The 9,762-nt window shown below is 34.1% G+C and overlaps 1 pseudogene; it reads right to left on the bottom strand.

The window, feature by feature from the left end:
- Positions 1-4,055: 4,055 nt before the first annotated feature.
- LOC100734592 (pancreatic alpha-amylase 2a5-like) lies at positions 4,056-6,833 on the bottom strand (annotated as a pseudogene).
- Between the last annotated feature and the right edge of the window lie 2,929 nt (positions 6,834-9,762).

Below are 9,762 nucleotides of genomic sequence, written 5' to 3'. Positions count from 1 at the left end.
AACAACCCGAAGACATAGTAACAGCAGAAACTAAGGGTTGGCTTACATCAATACTCCTAGGCTAGCCAGGTTAGGAAGAATATGGGATTCACTCAAGAGGCCCTGCAGGAGGAATTCAGGTGACTGGCCCACCTCTTTATTGTGGTACCCAGAAACTGGACAAATATCAACCACACAGTAGGACCCTAAGAGATCAACTAGACAAAAAGTAAGTGAAGAAATAACAGAACTGAAGCAAATGGAGTTAGTAAAATTTTACAGTGTTCCATCCAACTACATCAGAATACACATTCTTCTCAGCTGCACATGTAACATTCTCAAAAATAGACCATATAATATACCATAAAATATTCTTAAGTAAATGTAAAGGGATTGACATTATCCCATGCATATTATCAGACCATAGTGCACTTAAATTGGAAATTAAGGCAAAAGAAATTGTGAAACCTGCATAAATACATGGAAATGAACCACCTTATGAACAATCAATGGGTTACAGAAATTAAGCAATACAGAAGTAAAGAAGAAATTAAGCAATACCTACAATTCAGTGAAAATGCAGATACAACATACTGTAACCTGTGTAACACAATGAAAGCAGTCCTAAGAGGGAAATATATAGCAACAAATTGTCATATGAAGAAAAAAAATGAGCACAAATGAACAACCTAATGCTACATCTCAATCTACTAGAAAAAGAAGAGCAAGTAAAACCCAAAGCTCACAGAAGAGAGGAAATTATAAAGATCAGAGCAAAAATTAATACAATTGAGACTAAAAATACAATACAAAGAATTAATAAATCAAAGAGTTGGGTTTTTGAGAAAATAAACAAAACTGATAAACTTCTACCCAATCTTGTCAAAAAACAAAGAAAAACCCAAATTCACACAGTAAGTACTGAAAAGAGAAAAATTACTACAGACCCAATGGAAATTCAAAAGAACATGAGTATCTACTTTAAAAATCTCTACTCACATAGGGTAGAAAACACAGAGGAAATGAACTGATTTCTAGAAACGTATTAACTACCAAAGCTCAATCAAGAAGATATAACAATTTTGAATAACTCAATATCAGCTATTGAAATTGAAAATATGATTAAAACTTAACAACAAAGAAAAGCCTAGGTCCTGATGGATTCATGACTGAATTCTACAATAAATTTAGAAAAAATATAAAGCCAATATTCCTCAAACTCTTCAAGGAAATTGAAAGGGAAGCAATCCTCCCTAACACATTCCTGGAGGCAATTATTATTCTGATAGTAAAACTACAGAAAGAGTCAATCAAAAAGGAGAATTATAAGCTAATCTTACTAATGAACAATGATGCAAAGATTCTCAATAAAATATTGGCAAATGGAATGCAGTAAATTATCAGGAAGATTATACATCATGACCAAGTTACAGAGATGGCTTAACATAAACAAATCAATAAATTTAATATGCCACAGCAACAGAGTCAAAAACAACATTTACATGATCATCTGTGTAGATGCAGAAAAAGTTTTTGATAAAGTCCAACATTTGTTCATGATAAAAACCCAACAAAAACTTGGAATAGATAGGATCTACTGTCAATATTACACCAAATGGGCAAAAACTGAAATCTTCCACTCTAAAATCAGGAACAAGACAAGAATGTCCACTATCATTATTCCTTTTCAGCATAGTTCTGAAAATATTAGCCAGAGCAATCAAACAAGAGAGAGAGAGAAATAAAAGAAATAAAGAGAGGGAAGGCAGATATTAAATTATCACTATTTGTAGACAACATGATACTCTACATAGAAGACCCCAAAAGCTCCATTAAAAGACTACTAGAGTCAATAAACAAATTCAGGAGTGAAGCTGGATACAAAGTCAGCACTCAATAATCAACAGCATTCCTGTACACAAACAAAAACTCACACAGAGTGAAACTGTGGAAATATCACCTTTCACAATAGCATCTAAAAAATGAAATACTTAGGGATCAATCTAACCAAGAATGTATAATACCTATATGCTGAAAATTATACTACTCTGAAGAACCAACACTGTGAAAATGGCCATACTCCCGAAACTTTTATTCAGATTTAACACAATCCCAATCAAAATACCGTTAACACACCTCACAGATCTACAGAAAACAATTCTAAAACTCATTTTGAAATATAAGAAGCATAGAATAGCAAAGGCAATTCTGAAGAACAAAGACAAGGTAGGAAGCATATCAATTCCTGACTTGAAATTATACTACAAAGCTACAGTGATAATATTCAGCATGGTACTGGCAAAGAAATAGACCTGAGGATCAATGAAACAAATTAGAAGATGCAAACACTACTACAAAGACACTCAGACACCTGATATTTGACAAAGGGGCTAAACATGTTCACTGGAAGAAACATAGCCTCTTTAATAAATGGTGTTGGAAAAATTGGCTCTCCACATGCTGAAGACTGAAATTAGATTTATGTCTAACACCATGCACAAAAGTAAAGTATAAATGAATCAAAAACCTGAATATTAAAACATAAACTCTAAATCTACTGGAAGACAAGGTGGGTATAAATCTGGACACATAGAGGTAGGCAGAGAATTCATGAACAAAACACAAACTGCACAGGAAATACTTCAAAGTATCAACAACTAGGATATCATATTATTGAAAAAGTTTTTGCACTTTAAAAGAAATCACCAACAAAGTGAAAATAAAACTTACAGAATGGGAAAAAATTTTAGCCTGTACTCCCTCAGAGAAAGGACTTATATCCACAACATATAAAGAATTGAAAAAGATCAAGCCCCACTAATTCAAAGACCGTGTTCATAAATGGGCATCTGAGATGAATGTAAATTTCTCAGGTGAAGATATACAAATGGCAAATAAACACATGAAGAAATGTTCACCATCACTGGTCATTCAAGAGATGCAAATTAAAACAGCATTGAGATTTCATCTCACTCTGGAAAGAATGGTTGCCATCAATAAATCAGTTTATAACAAATGTTGGCAAGGATTTAGGGAGAAAGAAACACTTCTCCTCTGTTGGTGGGAGTGTAGACTGGTGCCGCCACTGTGGAAATCACAATGGAGTTTCCTCAACATCTAGGATTGGAACTTCCATGCAATCCAGCTAGTCCCCTCCTGGGTATTTTCCCAGAAAAATTATAAAGATCATGTCACAGCTATTTATGTGCACCCATGTTTATAGAAGCACAATTTGTAATACCTAAATCTTGGAAACAACCAAAATTCCCAGCAACTACAGAATGGATGAAAAAGTTATGGCATTTTTGTACAATGGAATATTACTCAGCTATAGAAAAGGATGATCTTGAGGCTTTTACTGGTAAATGAAGGCAACTTGAGACTATCAGCATAAGTGAACTAAATCAGATTCACATTTGTAAATATCATACTGTCTCTCTAGTATAAAAATAGTTAAAAACAAAAAGAATAATAAGACCCAAAATGTATAGCAGATACTATAATAATGAAAAGGAAAGAAAATAAAGAATGTATGTTATATAAAGAATATATACAGTTATATAAAGATATAACTGTATGTATGTTTAAATGCGCAACATAGATAACCATACTAGTAGGTTTTTGTTAGTTCATCAAACAGATTAGTTTGTACTGTCATTATTTGGCTGTCTACTTTTTATGCTTTGATTTTGTAACCTGAACACATTTTTTTTGTCTTTTTCCTTTTTATTGGTACCAGGGATCGAACTCATGACTGCCTGCTTACAAGGCAGGCGCTTATGCTGCTGAGCTAAATCCCCAGCCCCTTGAACACATATTTTTAACATAACATTCTGCAATTTATCAACTAGTGATTTCTTACTATTTTATTTTTGAAATTTTGTATTATTTCTGCCCTTTTTCTGCTTCATTTTTTTTTCTCTAAAAAAAGGCTCTATAACTAGTCTATAAAATACAGAAATCACAAGTTCAAAGCTGCTATTCATTGTATAATGAACAAAATGCTCTTGTATTAAACATATATGCATGTATTTATGTACCTCCTGGAAAATAAAAGGTTGACTTCTTTCAAAGAATTAACTTCTGTTCAGATTATACAATTCATTCAAAATTGCCTCGATGTCTCTGGGCCACATGTGCTTAGCAGCATGGATCCTAACCCTGCTGCACCAGAGTCAGTGAGATTGTCAGGCAGTCAGAAATCTTAGTATGCACATAAACCTTCTCAAGGGGGGAGATCAAAAAGACCTGAAAGATGACAGTTTCTGATCTGTTGAGATGAAAAGTTTTGATCGATTCATGACATATCATAGCTCATCTGAGAATCCACTTTATTATTCAGTTATACTTATTCATTAATTCAAATTTACATAATGTCCTCTTTGCAAGGGCACTGGGGATATTAACATTCTACTATGAACATATTTGATGTAATTTCTAATGTAAATTGGAGAATGAAGCAAATAAAAGAGATTAACTTTTCATTTATTGGGAAAATTTTTCTTCTTTCTTTCCCTTTTATTTATTTATTTTTTGGAGGGGGTGCCGGAGAAAAAACCGAGAGCGTCCAGAAGTTTACACAATTGTTTTGCCACTTGGGCATATTCCCAACCCTATCAAAAAGGGAAAGTATTTTAATTTTTTTGTTCATAATTTTAACCAGATAGGACTAGTAAGCAGCTTTCTCAAGGCATCTACATCAGTATCTAACATGATATTCAATAATGTACACTTGTCGAATTAAAGGAATAGACAGTTCTTGGCTCTTTTCAATAGTTTAAAAAAATTCTCTCAATGGCATCGTAATAGTTCTGAATTTCTCCATCTCTAGTTTTATATTTACTACCATTAAAATCCCAAGTAGAGCACGGAATTGCTGGAAGCTCTCTATTGTTAGCATTGTGGTAGCTTCCACAAGTGCTGCTTGTTCCTGCACCACTGCCTGAACTGCATGTATAATTAATTACAGCATCTACATAAATTCAGTTCTAAAAAGCAAGTTGTCTGCATCATTTTCACTTCACATTGAAATTTACAGCATAATTTCATGTTAATAAAACATCAAAATTTTTTCCCTTTTCGTAACTGTAATTTCATATAAGATAAAAAGCGTGAATAAACACCTGCATCCATTTTAACCACTTGGTCAAATCTATATGTAAATGCTAAATCAAAAGAACAGGAAACTGCTATAATGCCAAAGAAATTTTAAAAAGTCATTTTGAGGAGTTAGGAATGAATCAGTTGAAGCAAGAGAAGTGGTTGGGTTTCACATTTCGATGAGTTACTAGGAGAGAAAAGCAATTAATCTCCGCTCTCTACTTAAGAAGAGTAACTGGCTATTTATTAACTAAAAAATAGTGGGAAATAAAACCTGCAAATTATAAGTGGATTCATAAATCAGATAAAATAACTACAACTCAAATCTTCTGAACCAGAAAAATGTTGATAGGAAATATATATACTTCTAAGGGTTAAAAAAAAATATTTGTAATTCTTTAAACATTAAATTGCTGAATTTTCAGATGATATATGCAAGCATTAAGGAAAAGTAGTCATGAAAATTTTTCAAAATTGAAAAACGGACTGTTATGATTTGTGTCTAGATCACCCTTCCCAAATCTTACTCATTCAAAGATGGAGTTTTGTGAACCGGGGATTTTAGCTCAGCAGCATAAGCGCCTGCCTGGCAAGTGTGAGGTCATGAGTTCGATTCCTGCGATTTATGGAGGTGGCTCAATTTAGGGTGTGTGGATACAGATTAAAGGTGTGTGAAGACTAAATTAATGCATTGATTGGTTTATTATAGTTCTAGATGAAAGAGGAAGGCCCTTCCTAGGTGTGAGTGGCACAGATCAATAGGCTTGCACTATGAACGGAACACATGCAGCCAAGAAGCATGGCAGGTTTTGCTGTCTGCTGCTTCCTGCTGTCCTACCACTGACTGTTTTTGCTGTGCTGCGCTCCACTGCAGTACCGTCCTGCCTGGGAGCCAGCAGTGCTGAAGCCTCTACAAGCTACGAAGTAAAATCAACTTTCTTCCTCTAACTATGGGTGTCAGGTATTTTGTTTTACCAGGGAGAAAAGTATCTAAGAAAATGATTAACTTTCTCTTTGAAAAACGAACAAGAAGCAGTAAAATTTCCCTATATAGAATATTTAAAGGAAATTTGAATTATTTTAACGCCAATATCATTACACCTACTCAACATGTTTTTGCATTTGGCTTCGATTCCAGATCTTGAACATAATTTATCACTAATTGGTTGATATCTTTCCCAGAAAGACCTATGAGGGTTGCTAATTACAACATTTCACGGAGTCAAGAGACCTACAAAAAAATTCTTAATAAAAATCAAATTATGATTTATTTTGTCATTATATTCTATAAAAAATCCATATCGAAAATTATTCCTGAATTTTTCTGTGCATAAGTACGTTGCTTTATAATCACTTGAAAAAAAATAACTTTTTCAGGGCTGGAGATTTAGCTCCTCTGCCTGGCAAGCCCGAGGTCATGAGTTAGATCCCTTGTACCAATAATCGTAATAATAATAATTTCTCATTACTGATGTCTGGCTCGTGCCCTAAAACAAAACACAAACTTGTCAAAAAAAACTACATTTTTCGTTCTTCAGAAAATGGTTACACATCACTTTCATTCAGGTCAAATATTGCTCGAAACTACTAAGACTAATTAAAATACTATTTAGTATAAGCTCACTACACTCTGTTGTACAAGCTGTGAACAGCACTTACCTGAATGCCTCCAAACTCTTTGGAATTGTGTATTATTCACACTCCAAAGCTATCTGGTCCCAACGCCACTCAAACAAATGGACATAGACATGCATCCCTGTATGAGGGGTGTACTGAACCCGGCAGTGCCAGATGGCCCAAAGCAACAAAAACAATCTCATTTTGTAGTGAAGCTGTCAGGGTTCTTTCTAGGAGGTATTTATATTCCTGAAAAAGATCATGTTACATAAGGCAAATATTAATGTTAATAAATACTTAAAGTATAGCCTGTTCATTATCTGAAAAACATTATCATAACGTTAACAGCTGAAGAAAATTTCTGAAATGTCACATGAAAATAATCAAAATGCTCTTCTAGAAGTTAGTGATTTTTCTTACTGAAGGAATATTTAATCTTTTCAAACATCTAGCATTCGATATGTACAGACAGTCCTTATTCATGTGTTATTTAAATAGTACTGGATGATACTTGTGATGTCCTTCTCTAAGTAGAAAAATAACAATTAAAACCAGCTGAATTTATGCTCAAAACATGAATTTCCCTTCTGTTTTCAATATTTGTAATATTTTAAATAATAAGCAAGATATTCTGCCCAGTGTCATTTTTCTCTACCAATCCAAATTCTTAACTAAATTTCTTCCTAAAAATTCTGGAAAGTACTTGAGACTTAAATACTCTTTAAATGAAAAATTAAATTCCTTCCTACATCAAATCGTGTGCTTAATATGTGACTGAAGTAGTAGGATTTGGGGCAATGGTGATATTGTCCCCAAAGCTAAATATCTGTAACTAAGATGAATTACTAAATAAAATAAATCAGCCAGGCGTGGTGGCTCATGCCTGTAATCTCAGCACTCGGGCGGCTGAGGCAGGAAGTGAGCTCCAGGCTAGCCTGAACTACATAGCGAGACCCTGTCTCAAAAAGACAAAAAAAAAAAAAAAATGATTTTAAAAAATAAGTCACATATATTCTCCTATTTAAATTATTGAAATTCTCTAAAAGATTAATAGAATAAGTGACAAAAAGCTGTTTAATAAGAATGAACATCAAGTGTGGTGGTGCACCTCTGTTATCCCAGCACTGGAAGGCTGGGATCACTGCAAGTTCAAGGTCAGTCTGGGCTCCACAATGAGCTCAAAGGTCAGCCTGAACTACATAGAGAGATCCAGTCTCAAAAGGAAAAAAAAAAGTGAATTCAATGAGTTTGATGTTTTGCTACCAAAGAATGACATGACGGATAGTATGACAACTAAGTAAGTTCTTGTTCCGAGAGAATTTATATTGCAATGGAAGAACAGAAAATAGACAAGAAAATATAACAATAATACTAATGATGCCGAAAACAGAATCTTCTGACCTTGTGACAACAGAAAAGAAGAGCAGGCAAGACGTGTTGGACACAAGGAGTCCAATGAGGATGGAGATCAAGCTTGTTGCTGGAGTGAGATAAATTCTGGAAATTTTCCTCTAGGCATGAGTACGATATTTTCGCAAGAAATTTTCTCCTTGTAAAAGTTAAGGATTAATCGTCATTTAGTTCATACATAGAGATGCTGTGCACCAACAGTCTGACAGTTTTGGACCACCTCGTGTTTTGATAAATGTGATACACATGAAAAGAGTAAGGTGGCAGGAATGTTGCATATTACACTTTAACAGATTACAGGGTCAAGATCAGGGTCCAGCACTGCACCTGTCATTTGTCCTCATGGTGGTCCCTGATCTCTTGTTTTGCCTTGATAGATTTCATCTCTATACTCATGAAGAAAACTAAGCAAAATCTATCTCCTTATGCCTGCTTTCTGCTGACATAAGGACACTGATCCCACTCAACCTTGGAAGACAAGACAGGAAGTATAGCCTGTCCCTGGGGACAAGCCTGGCAGTACACACTGAGTCAGGACAGGTTGAAATTGGTGAGTGAACATCAAGTTGATTTGTAACTGCTGAAGTCTAGAAGCCATAAGTTTTGCAAACATTAACCAGGCCAGGTGCAAATAAATTGAAGTAGGACAATAACTAATAAAGGCCCTAAAATGGTAGAATTCAGATAAGATTTCACAGTACTTGGCATTAACTTCCATAAAATTCATCTGCTTGTATTTATGTAGCCACTTGAATTCCATGAATGTCTTTTAATATTAACTTGTATTTATCCTCATATGTTTATTCAGATACATCATGTAGAGTACAGAAGTGTACAAAGCTGTCACTGTTCTGCCCCTAAACAATCTAATGACTTTTGGTATTGATCACAACATGGGATTTTTGTGGAAGTAACACACTGGCAAAAGCATCCCATATTGGGCCAGCCCTCCTTTACAATCATTGCCTTCTAAGAAGTCTGCATATATTTTAATTAGGTCAAAGGTATATTGCCTGATTTTTTTCCTATTTTTTTCAAGAGCTTGATTAAGGTTCTCAGTATTGTAGCATGGTAAATGAAGCAACCCCTTGAAGTGATTGAACAATGCAGTGAATCTTTAGATTTTTAAAAATTCATTATGGGAAAGAAAATATTGCCAAGAATAATGAGCTAAGAGTGTTTGAGGCAAAGGGGAGTATTTTGAATGTATTAAAGGAAAGACAATGTGTCTTTTACAGAAATATATTTTTATGTAAACTGCTCTTATTTGATCTTCCATCATCAAGCAAATTTCATGGCACTTTTTGTCAAATAAAAACATTAGGGTGTATTGTTATTATTCACCTAATCTGAAACATGAAAGACTTTCAGAACTCAAATAAGTGTGTTCACAACAAGAGAAAGTACATTGAGGGGGATTAATGACAATGTGGCTTTCATTGTATTAATTAAAATAATTAAGTAATTATACTATGTTTGATCACACTACATAATAATGTTATCTACTTGTTATTGTTTGTCTAGTTGATCTATTTTTGACCATGGAGATTGAAGTTCCTTACCACGATTTTACTGTGAACTTTTATATCAAGTAATATTTGTTTGATACAACTGAGTGTGTTAACATTTAGTGCACAGTTATTTCTTCTTGATGTA

The sequence above is a fragment of the Cavia porcellus genome, unplaced genomic scaffold, assembly GCF_034190915.1.
Source record: "Cavia porcellus strain 051 isolate PalLab524CR breed Dunkin Hartley unplaced genomic scaffold, mCavPor4.1 scaffold_1, whole genome shotgun sequence".
Taxonomy (NCBI): Eukaryota; Metazoa; Chordata; class Mammalia; order Rodentia; family Caviidae; genus Cavia; species Cavia porcellus.
The sequence above is the reverse complement of the archived record's forward strand: the minus strand, read 5'-3'. Positions and strand labels throughout refer to the sequence as shown.